The sequence below is a fragment of the Gouania willdenowi genome, unplaced genomic scaffold (genome assembly GCF_900634775.1).
Source record: "Gouania willdenowi unplaced genomic scaffold, fGouWil2.1 scaffold_303_arrow_ctg1, whole genome shotgun sequence".
Lineage (NCBI taxonomy): Eukaryota > Metazoa > Chordata > Actinopteri > Blenniiformes > Gobiesocidae > Gouania > Gouania willdenowi.
In genome coordinates, this window is record NW_021145064.1 from 305,422 (window position 1) to 323,877 (window position 18,456).

Here is an 18,456-nt window from a genome sequence, read left to right on the forward strand (position 1 = left end):
GGTCACTTCTAAAGGACACACAGCTGGGTCCAGGTCCAGGTCCAGTTGTGAGCTGCTTCCTGGCACACACGCACGCACGCGCGCGCACACACACACACACACACACACACACACACACACACACACACACACACACACACACACACACACACACACACACAGTGTAACACTGATGTACAGAGGTGTGAGTGCTGAGCTCTGACGTGGTCTCACCTCTGATCTTCAGTCTGGATCTCATGTTGTTTCTTCACCAAGCACTGACCCATTTATCCACGTCACGAGATGATGAGCTGAAAATATGAGTGTGAGACAGACAGCGCTACCTGAGTATCATGGTAAAGAGTGTAAACACACATTAGAGAAGATAAAAGATGTCAAAGCTCTGAGTTTCACAACAAATATCTGGAGCTCTGAAGTTTATCAGCACACTGACTGGATGAGAGTTAGTGCTACACACTGTGATGCTAACGCTAAATGCTACACACCGTGATGATAATGCTAGATGCTACATGCTGTGATGCTAACGCTAAATGCTACACACTGTGATGCTAATGCTACATGCTACACACTGTGATGCAAATGCTAAATGCTACAGACAGTGATGTTAACGCTAAATGCTACACAGTGTGATGCTAACGCTAAATTTTACAAACTGTGATGCTAACGCTAAATTCTACAAACTGTGATGCTAACGCTAAATTTTACAAACTGTGATGCTAAGGCTAAATTTTACAAACTGTGATGCTAACGTTAAATTCTACAAACTGTGATGCTAATGCTAAATGCTACACACTGTGATGCTAACGCTAAATGCTACACAGTGTGATGCTCACGCTAAATTTTACAAACTGTGATGCTAACGCTAAATTTTACAAACTGTGATGCTAATGCTAAATTCTACAAACTGTGATGCTAACGCTAAATTCTACAAACTGTGATGCTAACGCTAAATGGGACACATTGTGAAGTTAATGCTAAATGCTACACACTGTGATGCTAACGCTATATGCCACCACACTTGCCAACCTTGAGACCTCAAAATTAGGGAGATTTTCAAAAGGGGGGGGGGGTAGTTTGCTTTTGAAAGAGAAAATGAAATAATTCAATTTCACAGTGTTCTTTAATTTGAAAAACACATTTAAAGTAAAGAACAAATTCCACAGTACCCGTGCAAATGGTAAATGGTGGTAGTAGTAGAATAAATAAAATAAATTACATAAAATTAAACAAAAAAGGCATACATTGCATAAATTATCCATCAAAAATAAATAAAAATAAAAAATATCAACAAAAGGAAAATTAAACATAGCCTATACATCAACGGCTATAACCATAACAAAAACTTCCCTACACATGGTTGTATTTGAAGGTGCAATGCTTTGCAGCCAGTGACACAGCTCTTGAAGGAGCGTAGGTATGGGCAGGACCTTCAAAATTTAATTTGCAGGAAAGAAGTGGGTTAAGGGTTAAATTGTCCATTATTGTTCTATTCTCTGTCACTATCTTTCTAACCATGCTGAACACCCTCTCTGATGATTCATTGCTGTGGGGCACGCACAAAAGTGCCTTCATCACATGTACCAGAGTCTGGAATCTTCCATCTCTCCCTAGCATGGTCCAAAACCTGTAAATCCTTGCTTCCTGAGGAAGATCTTTCCTGGTATTCCAGACAATGTCAGGGCGGAAAGCGGGAGAAAATCGGGAGAATGGTGGCCCCGGGAGATTTTCGGGAGGGTTGGCAAATATGTATGCCACACACTGTGATGCTAATGCTAAATGCTACAAATCTCCAGTCACACACCAGCTATGCTTTTTTTAAATGTAATTTTACATTTTAAATTGCACTAAACCATTTTGAAGAGCTGATTTATGTGTATTGTTAATATCTTTCCACCAAGCTAGTGAAGCTATTGTTTTGTTTTGTTTTTCTTGTTTTTTTTTTTCTTTATTATTACATTGTTATTTAAATTTACATTTTTGATTACACTGACTGAACCAGTGATATTAGGAGTCAGATTGTATATTCTTTATTTACTAAGCTAGAGAAGCTGTTTTTCACTAAACCATTTTAAAGAGAAGATTTCTGTTTATTTTTAATGTTTACCAACCAAGCTAGTTTTTTCCTCTCAATTTTAGTTCCTTTATTATTTAATTTGTATTAGTGAATAGTTAGTAAATAAAATGTAACTCACTACATTTATATCTGTTTATTTATGTTTTTTAAATACAAAATACATGTCTGATGTATGAAAGCAGGATTCCAGTCTTTTTCCCACAATGAGACAAACCATTTGTTTGGTAATTAATTTATGTATCCTATTGGTATCAGCCAATAGGAAACACCAGATATCGGTATAGGTATCGGAGGTGAAAAAAGCTGATTGGTGCATCCCTAGTCATAATAACAGCGTAATGTCAGCCTTTATGTATAAAACGTTAAGTAAAGTGTGACCTTATTTTCTCCTGAGGCCCAAATCAGATGCTCTGAAGGGCCAGATTTGGCCCCTGAGCCTTGAGATTGACACGTGATTTTCTCTTAGGGGAATGTCCATGATATGTTTACATTTGAGTAGTTTTTCCTGTATCTTTGTGCTATGCTGTGCTTGTCTTTTCCTTTGTGTATCACAATGACATGGTCCATCACCAGTTTACAGTGTGGCACCAGTATGTGGACAAAGACGGAGGACAACACCACCTTTGGACTTTCACCCAACAAAATATAACACAAGACACTCAGACCTGTATGTTAACATGGTCCCATTTCATAAGTGACTTTATTACTAAAACTTTAAAAAACCATTAAAAACTGCATTCATACAAAAAGGGAAGATAATGAATATGAGTATAAAATGATCAGTGCTAAGGTTAACCATGAAGAAGAGGAGGTAATGCTGAGGATCCCAGGGAAAAGACAACAACACATTCACCACTAAACAATGAAAACTAGAATAAAATGTGGATGGTAAAATAAAAATTAAATAGTTGAATGGTTAAAAATGATTTAAAACATAGCATAAATTTAATTATTTGAACAGTTTGACTCCAAAATTGTTGAAATGTGTTGAAAATGCAGGAGTAGTTAAAGCAAGAGGGAAGAATAATAAAAACTATAATAAAGTTTAAGGATCACTCTAATAAATGATGGTTAAATACAAAACAACTGTAATAAACTACCTAAAATATAAAGAAACTACAGTAGAAGCTATAAAGCAAACACCATTATATCAAAACTTAAACACAACTTGTAAATAATGGCAAATGTCATGAAGTCAATCATCAACTGCCTAATCAAAAATCATTAACTATAACATTTAAACAATTAAAGATACCATACAATAAACTGTGGTGTGCATTTACATAGAAAACTATATAAAAATCTATAGATCATAATGATGGAATGAATGAGTGATAACACAAATTTAAAATGGTTTATTTTCCTCTCTCTCTTTCTCTGTAGTACCCATTGTAGTGCCATGGCGTACCTCTAGGGGTACACGTACCCCCATATGAGAAACTAGGTAAATACTGGTTGATTTGATGATGGTGTGTTCTAACCAGGGTGTGAGGGTCCAAAACCATCTCTTGGGTTTTTCTTCCATTGATGGTGATAAAGTTGGCATCACACAGCCAACAAAAGACTGAACCCAGAGTAGACAGTGAAACTTACAGTGATTACCTCACAGATCTATTTTTGTATAAAAATAATAAATGTGTCCTGTCTGGATGTGGTTTGTTTTTTTAATGATATCTAAAAGTCAAAGATTACATTAAATCATAGGCCCTTAATTACCATGGGATTACTGAAATTGAAGATAATAAACTAGTATGAATTCTAAATTCTAAATGGAAGTTGGTTGTATGTATAAAAGTTGTATGGTTATTATTATGTTAATAAACATTGGGATGTGATTGATCTTAATACAAGTTTAAGAACATTAAAGAAAATTCAAAGCAATACATCCTGTATACAATACATATCAACACATTTTTAAATAAATTAATGTTGGCCTGAACTGCATCAAAAAGCAGATAAACTAGTTGTTTACACTAATCTTTAAAACAAATTTACAATAGGATAAAAAAAAACTATTTATAGAACTAAATAAACATATATTGTATATACACATACATATGACGGTGTACTGTATAAATATTCTAAATCAATGCCGTTATTGACGACAAATTACCAAAAATCCCAGTTTTGTCACTAGGAATCATTTGATTCGAATTTCCCACCAATAACTTCCAGTGAAATAATTAATCTCCATGAATCACATGATGGTCAAACATTTTAAACTTCTAATGTTACAACTCTCTCTGTAAACGTCTCTGACACAGTCTGATTCCTCCAGCTCATGCTGGTCACCAGTTTGCTCACACACTGCTCTGAGATGACATCACATCTTTAAACCACTCCATGCCTTCATAGGACAACATCTCTATGTGGTGCTGATTGTAAAGTTGTGCATGTTAAAATAAACAGCAACTTTTGCAACATTTAGCAACAAAACACATTTAAAAATCTTATTTTTGACCAGATTTACAGCAATATTTTTTTAAAATTTGTGATAGAGTTTTTTTCTTTTAAAAATGTAATGTCAATGTTAAATCTAAATGTTACATATATATATCAATCTAAATTTTTAATCTTAAATCTAAATGTACATCTAAAGCTAAATGTTGAATCTACATAATACATGTTAAATCTAAATGTTTAACCTAAATGTCATGGGTGAAAGTAAATGTATAGCTCAAATGCAAATTCACCAAAAGCACCAAAATAAAAGTATATTTAAATGTAATATCTAGACTTAACATTTAGATTTTAATTCAATATTTAACATTTAGATTTAGATTGACATTATCTTTTTACAAGAAAACAATTCTCACAAATTCCACAAATATTGCTGTAAATCTGGTTAAAATATTTATTTTTTTTGCTAACTATTACAAAAAGTTGCTCTTTCATTTAGCATGCACAACTTTAATATTGGCACCTCATACATCAATTAAATATTTATGTAAATGTTTCTTTAATTGTTTTCTATCTACTTTGTTTGAATCAGGAAGCCCTGTGGAGAGAGGAGAGAGAAGAAGAAGAAGAAGCTGACAGCCCTGCAGGACAACATTTCAGGCCTCTACAGCTCCTTAGACGTAGTTTGGACAGTAAGACGCCATTATTTTATGACATTTTAGATATTCTATAGAACATTATTCACTGTTCTTTGATGCATTGCTGGATGTTGTGTTGATCACGTGTACTGGGTTGTGTTTGCCTGGTGTTGTCTCAGAGACATTTGCAGCCTGTGGTTTGGTGCTTCCTGTTTCTGTTCTATCTAGGCTGTAATAAACTGTCAGTCTTACACAGGAATGCGTGCCGTTGTTCATGTGTGCTGTGTATCTTTATCAGTTTCCAGGATCCTGTAACTGTAATGAATGAAAATAAATTATCATTTACTTTTGTGTTTGTAATGTTAATGTGTTAAAGCTGTTTGATTTTATGTTGCTTCTATTTTATGTAGCAAATGTTCTATGTGTGTGTATGTGTGTGTGTGTGTGTGCGCACGCGCAGAGTAGACAGTGAAATATGCAGTGATTTTTTTTATATATATATCCCGATATTTTTAAGCTATACCACGATATACAATATATATCTCGATTTTTTGCCCTTATCTTAAGATGATGCTTTGATGCATAAAAAGGAACCAGAATGTCAATACTTAATATATATAATAATGTTTTTTCTGTGATATAATTGGGGTTTCCTCTATTATAGCATAACGTATCTGTTAGTTCAATTTTTCAGAGTCAAATCCTTAAAATGAATTAAGTCAGTTAAAGCCACGTCTAATGTCACACAGGGACCTTTATTAACATAAGTGTAGAGAATAATATCAACATTTATAAAATAAATATTGTGCATTTGTGCACATTTTAAAAGCAACTTCAGCTGACCAAAGTGCTGTACATTTTTTCATTATTATAATTAATGAATTATTCATCTATTATCACTGACAATTGTGAATTTATCAGATACATAATATATAAACAGTTGCCATTACTAACGCGCACACGCACACACACACGCGCTTTTATGATGGCCTTCTGAGGACTGTCCTTATAAAGGAGCCATGGTAACCATGGTAACGTAAGGTCAGAGTTGAGTCAGACTTGCCTACTTCCTGATTTGTACTGAGCGCATGGATGGAGCTTTATGTTACTTTTCTGTTACCGTCCCGTCTGAAACGACATAAGCAGTGTTTGATCTTCCCCTGCTTACAATAAACATGCAGTGTGACGGTAACAAGTTGTTTTGAGTTCTGTTTACAACATTATTGACCCACGGAGACCTCTGGATCACCACAGCTCACACACACACACACACACACACACACACACACACACACACACACACACACACACACACACACACACACACAGTTTTACTAAGCATTATGCCTGTCATAGACTTTCTCATTATGGGGACCATGTCCTTAGTAATATGGTAGGCTAATGCTTTGGTAATCTCACCCCACTTTTAAGGCACAGCACGAGTCATTGAATCTTTCAGCGTAGTTTGTTTTGGCTGCGATCAGAGGGACAGAGCAAGAGAGGGGGGGCGGGGTTAAGAGGGACAAATAGTAGGAGGAGAATAAAGCATACTGGTGGCTTTACGGAAAAAAAAACTTTTAATGTTACGTTAATTATATCGATATTATGATATAGTCCTATGCTATATCTCCTGAATAAATATATCGATATTTATTAAAAACTTGATATATGGCCCAGCCTTAGTTCTGTCTCATACAGAGAAGCTCCGTGACCTGGAGATAAAGTACAACTGGGTCTATCCCTCTACTCTTCGAATCCATGCAGACAACGGCAAATTTCAACTGCTCCGTTCTCCTGACGAGGTGGAGGTGTACATCCGCAACGTATCCAAATGATCCACACGACTCTGGTTTGTAAACCTTCTTTCTTGCGTGTCACTTATATTTAAGTTTCTGAGCTGCTGCGGCTGACTGTTGACTGTTGTCACGCTGTTCTCTGTTTGCCGTAAACGGTGGCTATCGTGATTCAATCACGTGATGCATATCCCGTCTATTTGACTGTTTGGAGCAGCAGATTCGACTGTTATAAAGACAATAATATTAATGGTTGTGTAGTTTCTGTTTCTGTTACATTAATTAGGGTTTATTTATTTTTTCTTGAACTAATCCTATTTCATTGATTGATATACATTTTGGTATGCTATCTAGTTTAAGAAGATTTTCCCTAATTTAATATTGCAGACTGAGATTTCTGTTTTGTTTTTGTTGTTGTTTGCTGTTTCTTGTATTATGTATGTATGTGTGATTGTGTGGTGGTGTGGAAGTGTATGTATGACTATAAGTGCTCTTGACTGGTTGTTCTCACAGAGCAGCAGTTCTGTACAGAGCAGACCGAGGCTCTAGAGGCGGCGGCGTAGCCACCTTTATAGCATCTAATCTTCAATCTCTGCTTATTCACCCAAAAGAAAAACCAGTGCACTTTGAGGGTCTGTTGTAAAAGTTATTTTACATGAAAATAAACAATTAATCATTGGTAATATTTACAGACCTCCTAACTCCCCTTCTGATTCCGTGAAAAATATATTGTCTACAGTTTCATCCTTAGGCCGTAATAATGAGATGATTTTACTGGGTGACTTTAACATAAACTGGTTGGCTCCTTCCTCTGCATCTGAGTCAAATATTTTTAATAGCTCAAACATTTCCCAGTTGATTAATGACCCTACAAGAATTAGTCCCACATCACAATCTCTTCTTGATCTGATCTTAGTAACTCACCCTGAGCTTTTTAGCCTCTGGTGTGTTATCTGATTGTTTTAGCGATCACTGTATTGTGTATTGTATATGAAAAATTAAACCTCCATGTCTCTCCCCAAAAATTATTAAAGTTTGTAGAACAAAATGATTAAACAGTGAAAACTTTATTAACGATATTTTAAATATTAACTGGGACAGACTTTTTTTAATACCTTCCATAAATGAAGCCTGGGACTATTTCTCCTCTGAACTTCTAAATGTTATTAATCTTCATGCTCCATTTACAGAAATCACAGTTAAAGGAAGCCATCTTCCCTGGGTGAATGGAGAACTCCTCAGTCTGTTTAGACAACGGGATAAGGCCTGGTCAACTTTTAATCACACTAAGCTTGCTGCTGACTGGGATGTATATCGACACCTGCGAAATATATGTACCACGCAAACTAGAAATGCTAGATCAAATTATTACAAAAACAGTCTCACAAATAACTTTAAACATCCTAAACAGTTTTGGAAGCAAATAAACAAATTATCAGGTAAATCTAACTCTGCAACTCATAATATGCTTATTAATGATGTAATTACTAATGACTCTGGTGCGATTGCTTCTGCCTTTAGCCAACATTTTTCACAACTTCCACAGGTCCATTCTCCTCCCCATGCTTCACTTTCTTCCTCTGATGCTCCATCTTGCAGCTGTTTCTCATTCAGTAGGGTAAGCCCAGCTGTAGTAGAGCAGATCATAAATGAACTTTCTCATAGCAGTGCTGGTCCATTGAGACCAAGTTTATCAAGCTTGCCTCTCATGTTCTATGTTTTCCTTTAGCCGATCTGTTTAACTATCATTTAGTACATGTGAAGTTCCCTCTGCCTGGAAATGTGCAAAGGTCATCCCCGTGTACAAAGGGGGTGACACTAGTATTGTAAATAACTACAGACCAATCTCTATGATTAACAGTATTGTTAAAGTCTATGAGAAAATAGTCTTTAAATAACTATCAGAACACCTCTCAACCAATAACCTCTCATCTCCATTTCAATCTGGCTTTAGAAAACACTTCTCTACTACATCTGCTTTATTAAAATTTACCAATGATATTTTCTCTGGCTTTGACAATAATCTGCTTACTGGTGCTTTATTTATAGATCTCACCAAAGCGTTTGATATGGTCGATCACTATTTGCTTTTAGACAAGCTTCATTCTATAGGCCTGGATAGGTCTTCACTCCTCTGGTTCAATTCTTACCTTCATCATCAGCAGCAGTGTGTGTTTTACAATGGCAGCTACTCTGAATTTTTATTTATTGAGAAAGGTGTTCCGCAGAGTTCTTCTCTTGACCCACTTTTATTTTCAATATTTATTAATGATCTCCCTCTTGCATGCAATGACTGTAACATCCAACTTTATGCTGATGACACTGTGATTTATTCTGCAAAATCCAATATCTCTGATATAAATCACTCTATTCAGCATGACTTTAATGTAGTTCAATCCTGGCTACAATCTAATAAACTATTACTCAATAACTCAAAATCAAATCTTATGTTGTTCCAGAAGCGTGTTCGCCCAGTTTCAGCCAATGAGATTAAACTTACTTTTTCTGATTTGTCACCAGTCCCAGTTGTTGATCAGTTTAAATATCTTGGTCTATGGCTAGACTCCTCACTATCATTTAAAACTCATATACAAACTATTACAAACAAAATGTCTTATCGCTTAAAATTGCTTTATCAATCAGTTATTGTTTTAGTTACTCAGTTAGAAAAAGGATCATTTTACAATTGATTCTTCCCATTATTGATTACAGTGATATTATTTATCAAAACACCACTGCCACGATTCTCCAACCACTTAATGTCACTTACAATAGTCTGTGTAGATTTATCCTCCGCTGTCCCTTCAGAACTCACCACTGCCAAATGTATGAACACATGGCTCTCTCTGGCATCTAGACGACAGCTTCACTGGCTATTATTTATATTTAAATGTATTCATTTAAGTTTTCCTGATTATTTAAAACAATATATAATTCCTTTCAGATCGTCATACAGTTTGGGTCATGCTGATCAACCATATCTTGTTGTCCCTAGAGTCAAAAAAGAAGTCGGTAAATTTTCATTCAAATATAAAGTTCCATTTGACTGGAACATTCTCCCATTATCGATCCGCTCTCTAACCTCTCTGTCTCTGTTTAAAAATGCTCTTGTCCTCCATCTCCAGAATATCTGTCAGTGTTTTTGATCATAGGCTATGTAACCTAAACCTTTTTATTTATTTAATCTAATGAAAGTTCTTACTATCATTAGATAGCTACTATTAATGATATCACTATTATTACTTATTTATTTTTTGTATAAAATATTTACTGTTTTGAACAACTGTCAAATGTATACTTTGTGTGTGTGGGTGTGTATGTGTGTGTGTCTATCTATACTTTGTTGTATTTATTTTTTCTGAAATACTGAATTCTTGTATTGTCTACTCTGCTGTATCTGTCATCTTATGTAAGTTGAGGACCCCCTCAAAAACGAGATGTTCCATCTCAAGGGGCTTATCCTCCAATAAATAAATAAAATAAATAGATAAATAAAAGAAAACATTTTCCAACAGTCTGCTACATTACAACAACCATTCTTTTCCTTTCTAACCTCCACAGTCTCACTGCAGAGAAGATTTGCTGAAAAGTAAAATCAAGACTCTGGAGTCACAGTTACATCATGTCTACATGCAGGTGAGCAGCAGCTGCTAAAGAAGCAAAGAATCCATTTGTGTGTAAGTGTAAAAGTAGATGTTGCTCTTTACCTTTGTTTGACACTTTCTGTGATGTCTCTCTCCTTCCTCAGAAGCGTCTCACTGACAGCGTGTGACGTGTAAGCCAGCTTACACTTAATGTCTGAAAAAAGAACGTCTAATGATTAGTGCGCATGCAGAAGTGGTGGAGACCGCCCCTATTTAAATAAGCGTTTTGCTTGTTTAATGTGGAGAGGTGAGTGCACAGAAGCACAATTACATTTGAGGAAAATCTGTGTATCATTAGTTCATTTGTTTTTTATTATGTAACAAAAACATGAAAAAACGAAAAAAAAACACTCATTTGATATTTGTTTCCAAAACCAAAAAGAAAAAACGGAAAATGCCTTGTTTTTCAATTTCAAGCTTTTTTGCTTCGGTACAGAAAACAAAAGACGGAAAATGAACACCTGTATTCGTTTTCTCCATTACCGATTGGCCAAAGTATGTGAAGAAATGAATAATAAATAGCATAAAAATAGAGAGAGTGAATAAAATATAATTTCTTGGAAGTCACATATACAGTACATTGCAGCCAAAATAGCAACGTCAATCACAATATTACAAAAAGTATTTTTTTTTTTTTAAATCAGTCATCACTATAGACCTTGTTCTGTTCCTTCATTCTCCCATTTATTACTGACTGTGTGAACATGTGGAGAACACATATAAAACAAATATGGACTTAATATTCAAAGGTCATAAAAGAGCAATAAAAACAGTAAATAAACTGAAGGCACTGAAATTCTAGGATTTGGTCGACCACAAAACTATTCACATTGTGAACAAAGCAAATCACAATCAGTGACCAAAGGGAATCCAAAAGTTATTTCAAATAAGAGAAAATAAAGACATTGTGAGGGTAATATATATGTTAAAAACAGCCTGTATGACCCAACACATAAACACACTGTATATCAGTCAAAGGTGTTCATCTATAGAACCATTACAGTGAAGAAATGAAAACCTGTACATCACTGAAAAAGTTCAAACATACTGTATGTTTACAAACCAAGCTCCTCTTTCAAAGAACAATGTAGAAAGAACAATTACAATTACGTCTTCAATTACAACTTAATTACCATTACGGTCACCAGCATTTTTTCCAATTACAATTAAAATTACAATTGTTGTTTTTCCCCTTAATGTTAATTACAATTATGTTCTCAATGACTGAAGTTCAAATTCAGTTAATCACAATTATTGAGCCTTTAATAAATAAACCTGGTATTAATATTTATGGTGTGGACGTCTGAGCCTTTTTTCTGTCAGCACTGTAAATATGAACGTTCAAAGTCATTAAATAGATTAAGTAGTTTACACTCAAAGTTATAGAAAAAGTAATATATCTAAGTAATTACATGCTAAGAATGATAAAGTTATTTCTGTTGTTTTAAAAAAAACTTACTTCATATAACACTTTAATATAAATGTTATCAAAAAGTACAAGTAGCCAGTCATCCAACCTTTTAAGTTCCGGAAAAAAATTATTTTTAAGTTAATCAACTTTAAAAAAAATAAAAAAAATCTGGCAAGAATTTTCTGAATGTTTTTTAGTTGTGGTAACTTATTCATGTTTACAGTGAGTATAGCATAGATTTAATTTATTTAATGGTAAAATGATCCTCAAGTGAAGTGAAAACATGATATGAAACATATTTTAATCGTTGTTAACTACATGTGTGTAAGCCATAGAACTGTAAAATGGTTCCACAGGTTCACGTTTCATTAAATTGTAATTGATAATTAAAAATAAATAAAAATCATGACAATTACAAAGTCAAATTTTCTGAACTCAATTACAATCAATTATGATTACGACAGCAACATATTGTATTTCAGTTATAATTCTGATTCTAATTCCGTTGTAACTATAATGAATAATGAATTGTAATTGTAATAGCAGCAGATGATTGACAGCAGTGGATCCACATGGTTGAGTCAGTGTGTGATCAGAGTGAAGCTGCTCATCAGACACTCACTGATTCCTCACCTCACATCAGCTCAGAGCCTTTTCAGCTGCTGCTGTAGAGAAGAAGCTGCGTCTGTGTGTCTGTCACCAGCTCACAGTGTGAACACAGCAGAGTGACGTTAGAGTGTTAGAGCGAGGGGCATTTGCAGCCTGTGGTTTGGTGCTTCCTGTTTCCGCTCTATCTAGGCTGCAAAGAATGGCTGTAAACTGCCAGTCTTACACAGGAAAGTGTGCCTCTGTTCATGTGTGCTGTGTGTCTTTATTAGTTTCCAGGATCCTGTAACTGTAGTGCATGAAAATAAACTATCATTTACTTTTGTGTTTGTAATGTTAATTTGTTAAAGCTGTTTGATTCTGTGTTGCTTATATTTTATGTAGCAAATATTCTCTGTGTGTGTGCGTGTGCCCCTGTGTGCGCAGAGTAGACAGTGAAACATACAGTAATAGGTTCTGCCTAGGGCTGGGCGATATGGCCATTTTTTAAATATCTCAATATTTTCAGGCTATACCACGATATATGATATATATCTGGATATTTTGCCCTTGCCTTGAGATGATGCTTTGTTGCATAAAATTCAACCAGAATGTCAATACTTAATATATATACATATATAATAATGTTTACTCTGTGACGTAATTGGGGTTTCCTCTATAACTATTATAACATAATGTACCTGTTAGTTCCTGTTTTTCAGAGGAAAATCCTTAAAATAAGGTCAGTCAGTTAAAGCCACATGTCTGTCACACAGGGACCTTTATAACATAAGTGTAAAGAACAATATCAACATTTTTAAAACAAATTATGTGCATTTTGTACACACTTTAAAAACATTGTATTATTAAAATTAACTATCAATTATTTAATTATTATTACTGACAAATGTGAATTAATCAGATACATAATATATAAACAGTTGCCACTACTAACACGCGCACACACACACACACACAGACGCGCTGTAATGATGGCCTTCTGAGGACTGTCCCTATAAAAGAGCCATGGTAACCATGGTAACGTAAGGTCAGAGTTGACTCAGATCTGCCTTCTTCCTGGCTTATTTTCCTTTCTAACCGCCACAGTCTCACTGCGGAGAAGATTTGCTGAAAAGTAAAATCAAGACTGTGGAGTCACAGTTACAAAGAAGCAAACAATCAATTTCTGTGTAAGATTAGATGTTGCTCTTTACCTTTGTTTGACAGTTTCTGTGATGTCTCTCTCCTTCCTCAGAAGTGTCTCACTGACAGCGTGTGATGTGTCAGCCATGCAGCTTACACTGAATGTCTGAAAAAAGAACCATCAAACATCTAATGATTAGTGCACGTGCAGAAGTGGTGGACACGCCCCTATTGAAATGAGCGTTTTGCTCGTTCAATTTGGAGATGCGAGTGCACAGAAGCACACAGACATTTGAGGAAGTTACATTAGAGACAGATGGACTTCTCTGTCTGCTGCACAAACATTTAATATTGTAGAAAACTAAATAAACAAATCAAAATGTAAAAAAATAAATAAATAAATACAAAATAAATAAACAGCAACTTTAAAACCTAATGATGTTTTTTTTTTATTATGTATTAAATTTTCTTACATTCAACAAGTTTTATATGTTTTTATATTAAAAATGTTAAGTGAGTCTTAGTCATCCATGGTTTACCAGGTTGATTATTTTGTGCAATCATTTGAAGATTGTAAAAAAGGTATTGTTTGCCTTTTTTTCTAAAAATTATTCTATATTTTATTAATTAAGTGCAGTTGACATGTTTGCAGATCATTTTTCACTGAACATGCAAAGTGTCACATTAAGTGGTAAAGCCACACATTGGTTAGGACTGTGTTAATGTGCACAATGAAATGTGTGTGATTACAGATGTATATACTTATGTTTACGTCATACTCATTCAGTAGAATTCAGTAATAAGTTTATAGCTGTAAGACGACTCAACATCTTTTATGCTTATTAATGCTAAAATAGTTTAATATTGTACCGTAATGGTTTGAAACTGCCCTATTGAGTGATTAGCTGCTTGCTTTATTTCTTTTAGTTAATCTGTGATATTTTATTGAATTTAGGTGTTATGTTATTATCATGTATATATGGCAAAGGATAAAAAAACAGTTAAAATTAAGAGAAAAAGAAAATGTAATTCTCTACTATTTTAACTACAGCATTTTCCTATTATTTATTATTTTTGACCCAGAGTATTTAAAATAAACATGCATGAAGATTAGTCTTTGAAAAAAAACTACACCGTGTTTTTTTTTTGTGCTTGACAAAACATTTAATTAAAAACAGCAAACTTCTAAAAATAGAAATATTTACAAAATAAGTTCAAAGTCTAAAAGCTTAATCCACTGTTGTCCACTGCCTGCATCTGGTTCATCACCATGATGTTGTCTTCCTTTTCTCTGGACAGGGGTCTGTAACCTGTGGCTCTGGAGCTGGATCTTTGACTCTTTTGCAAAGGCTCCCTATAGTTATAAGAAAATATTAAAATAATTAATTATTATTTCTTACAGAGGTTATTAATGATGAATGAAATTGACAATAAAATCATGATAAAACAATCTGTCAACCTAAAAAAAAGCCAATAACTATCATCATTTCCTTACACCTGTGGTTCACCTTATGTTTTAAATTTCTGGTAAGATAAATAAATCAACAAAATGACTCTTCTGGAAGAAAATAGAGATTTTATTAATGTAGGAAAATATTTGATTAACTGCTCACGTGCTGGATTAATAAGAATGCTTGATATGTTGCAAGAAATTGTGTTGACTGACGTGATCGTGTGTTATCAAATTCAAGTTGTTTTTTGTAGTAATACAAAAACATCAACAAAAAAATGTTTGTTATTAATAATATTATTTGATATATTTGTAACTACATATAAAATTTTCTACACTATATTGACATCAGTGACGTGTCGTGACCACTAGGGTTGGGTAGGCTGGGTGTTCCAAATTGAGACCACCAATGTCAACACCAATGACAAATTTCATATGTTTCTGCTGGCAAGTGTTAATTCAATTCAATTCAATTCAATTCAATTCAACTTTATTTGTATAAAGCAATTTACAAGTCATCTCAATGCGCTTACCAAAATATAAAATTCATTATAAGAAAGAAAAAACCCAACAAGATCCACATGAACAAGCATTTAGCCATCGTAAACACCATTAAAGAAACATAAACTATTAGCAAGATATTAGCATAAACTATTAGCAAGATATATCTCATGACACGGCAGCACATCTGTTGTTCGTGTTGGAAACACAGTAACACGGAGAAAATGACAACAACAACTCAGAACAGCCTCAGTGAGGAGCATCCACAAAGCCAATCCTTCCTTTTGTTCCATTCACTGTGAAAAGTATGAACAATTTTCTGACTTTACCTTTGCTGAAGGTCTGGTAGCTCAGGTGTTGGTCTCCATCTTTTAAAAGCTGTCGTTTTTCCTAAAGAAAAAGTTTCTATATCATCTCTAGCGCTGTCATCCTGACTGTAGTGTTATCCCGCCCACTAGCTAGAGAACGCAGCAGCAGCGGTCATGTGATATCAGTTCACTAATGCTGACCTGAGGGCCATTGTTGGGGTGTTGGGAAGCATCAGTAGACAGTCCCATGTCTGACGCTCACTGTTGTCATACAACACAAACTATCTGATCTTGACTTTTACTCCACTGTTGAAGTCAGCAGACAGCTTCATGAATCTGACTGTGTAATTGTCCTCCATCCTCACCTGGTAACACAGAGAAACTATTAGGTCAGCACACTGTTTTAACTACATATACAAAAACTCACCCATTCACAACATTGACAATCAGAAATTAAATGAAAACTAAAATAAATCAGAGGTCACCCAATCAACACACTTCCAGCAGGTTTAAAAAACCTAAACTTAAAGCTGCAGTATGTACTTTTTTTCTTTTTTGCTTCATTTGGTCATAAATCCATCCTACCCTTTGATGACATTGTAATTCAAAGTTTTCTGAGAAAACTCTGGACCTCTGCTCCTTCTCATGGCTCTGTATCTGAGCTTTAGAAAAACAAGGGGCGAAACGCTACATTTCAGCCAATCAGAGATCTTTTTACTGAAGTAGATGCGTGTTCACGTCCTTCCTGTAGTAAAAGTGCAATGGTGGACATTCCAGCAAGAAAAGTGGCCATTACAGCGGTAGGCACAACAGTTACACGACAAAGCAAGAGGAAAAAGGAAGACCGACGTAGTGAAGCAACAGTTTAAAGCACATGTGTCAAACTCCAGTCCTGGGGGCCAAATCCGGCCCTTTAGAGCATCCATTTCGGCCCTCAGGAGCAAGTAAAAAGGACAGAGAAAACATGAATTATTTTTTAAATGACCATTTCATCAACTCCACAACATGTGGAGTTCACTGCTCTGATAATAAGCAAGGGTTCTCAACCTTGGGGTCAAAACCCCATTTGGAGTCATTAGACACTGAAGGATTCACCAGATGCCTTCAAGAAACTAAGAATATTTTCTGAATAATTTCAGCTCATTTTTGCTTATTTTTATCCTTCTTCTACAACTAAACCAAACTCTCCACATTTTTAACCAAGTTCATCACTTTTTCTTGCCATTTTTTGGCTCCTTTTAATGTATTTTTGCTACATTATTCCTATTTCTGGCACATCTACATCACATTTCAATGCCTTTTCCGCACATTTTTTCCACATTCCAGACATTTTCAGCACTTATAAACCCTTTCCACCACTTTTCCACCTAATGTCGCACATGTTGACCCATTATTGTCACTTTTAACCTCTTTTCACCATATTTCATTATTATTTTTGTCATTTGAACCATATTCACCATTTGTCGTACTCATTATTCACCAGTTCAAACTAATTGTTCCAATATTAACTCTTTCAACCCTTTTTTACCACTTTTTCTGTCTGTTTTTGTCCTCTCTAATTTGCAACTTTCAACCAATTTATCTGGTTTTTAAAATCCCATTTCACCACTTTTTTCATCATTTTTGGTAACTTTGAACTAGGGCTGAAAGGATTCATAGAGTTACTCGATTTAAAAAATTCTTCAAGGCAAAAATTGTGCCTCGAAGCATTGTTACTTTCCTATGATACGCACTATACGCGCAGCAACCGCACACCGCTAGTGCGTCATCAATGCGTGACAAACATTCTGCATTTAGTTTAGCGCCATGGCGGAGAGTAAAAGACAGAGAACGTCTAAAGTCTGGAATCATTGCATCCTCAAAAATGAAGAAAACAAGGTGTAATCATGTGTTTACTGTAAACAATACCTGTCATACCACAGCAGTACGACTTCAATGATGCAGCATCTGAACCAAAAGCATCCACATGCTGTTTATACAAGTGTGACTGAAACAAGGTAATGTAGCGCTAATTTAGACCTGGGCCGATTATCAATAAATACATAAATTAACCGGACAATAAATTAAAATGAACGTGGAAGTTTTCCAGCCTTGATATATTGACATATGCATGTGTATTTGGCTGTGTGTCTGTCAGCTGCAGAGGTTAGCATTAGCATGGATATAAAACAGCAGATAACTGTTCTAATAATCAGTGAACCTGCAGCGTAATTTCTCTAAAATAGTACACGACCATCAGGTAATCTTAGATTTATGTAAATCAAACAGTTCTAGTCCGATAGATGCAGCAACTCTAGCTTCAGATTGCTACAGCGGCTACACCCAGCAGCCTGTGGAGCCTCGTACTCCGCCAGAGGAGGAGACGTAAGCGGTGTGATCAGAATCAAGCACTGCACACGTGTACACACAAACCAGGGTAGATGGTCTTTAAATCCTTAAAAAGGTAAAGTATTAAATGTGATGTAGCCAAATCTAAAGCCTTAAAAACTTTATATTTGAGAAAAATGGG

At 35.0% G+C, this 18,456-nt stretch overlaps 1 long non-coding RNA gene across 2 annotated transcripts; it reads right to left on the minus strand.

Annotated features, from left to right (window-relative positions):
- Positions 1-9: 9 nt before the first annotated feature.
- Positions 10-13,867, minus strand: LOC114459350 (uncharacterized). 2 transcript variants are annotated; one of them, XR_003673317.1, is made up of 4 exons: positions 13,760-13,867; positions 10,613-10,703; positions 214-290; positions 10-59 (listed from the first exon to the last, which is right to left on the minus strand). It is a non-coding gene; the product is annotated as an uncharacterized LOC114459350 (long non-coding RNA). The 2 variants fall into 2 exon arrangements; XR_003673318.1 differs by lacking the exon at positions 13,760-13,867 and adding an exon at positions 12,594-13,444.
- Positions 13,868-18,456: the final 4,589 nt, after the last annotated feature.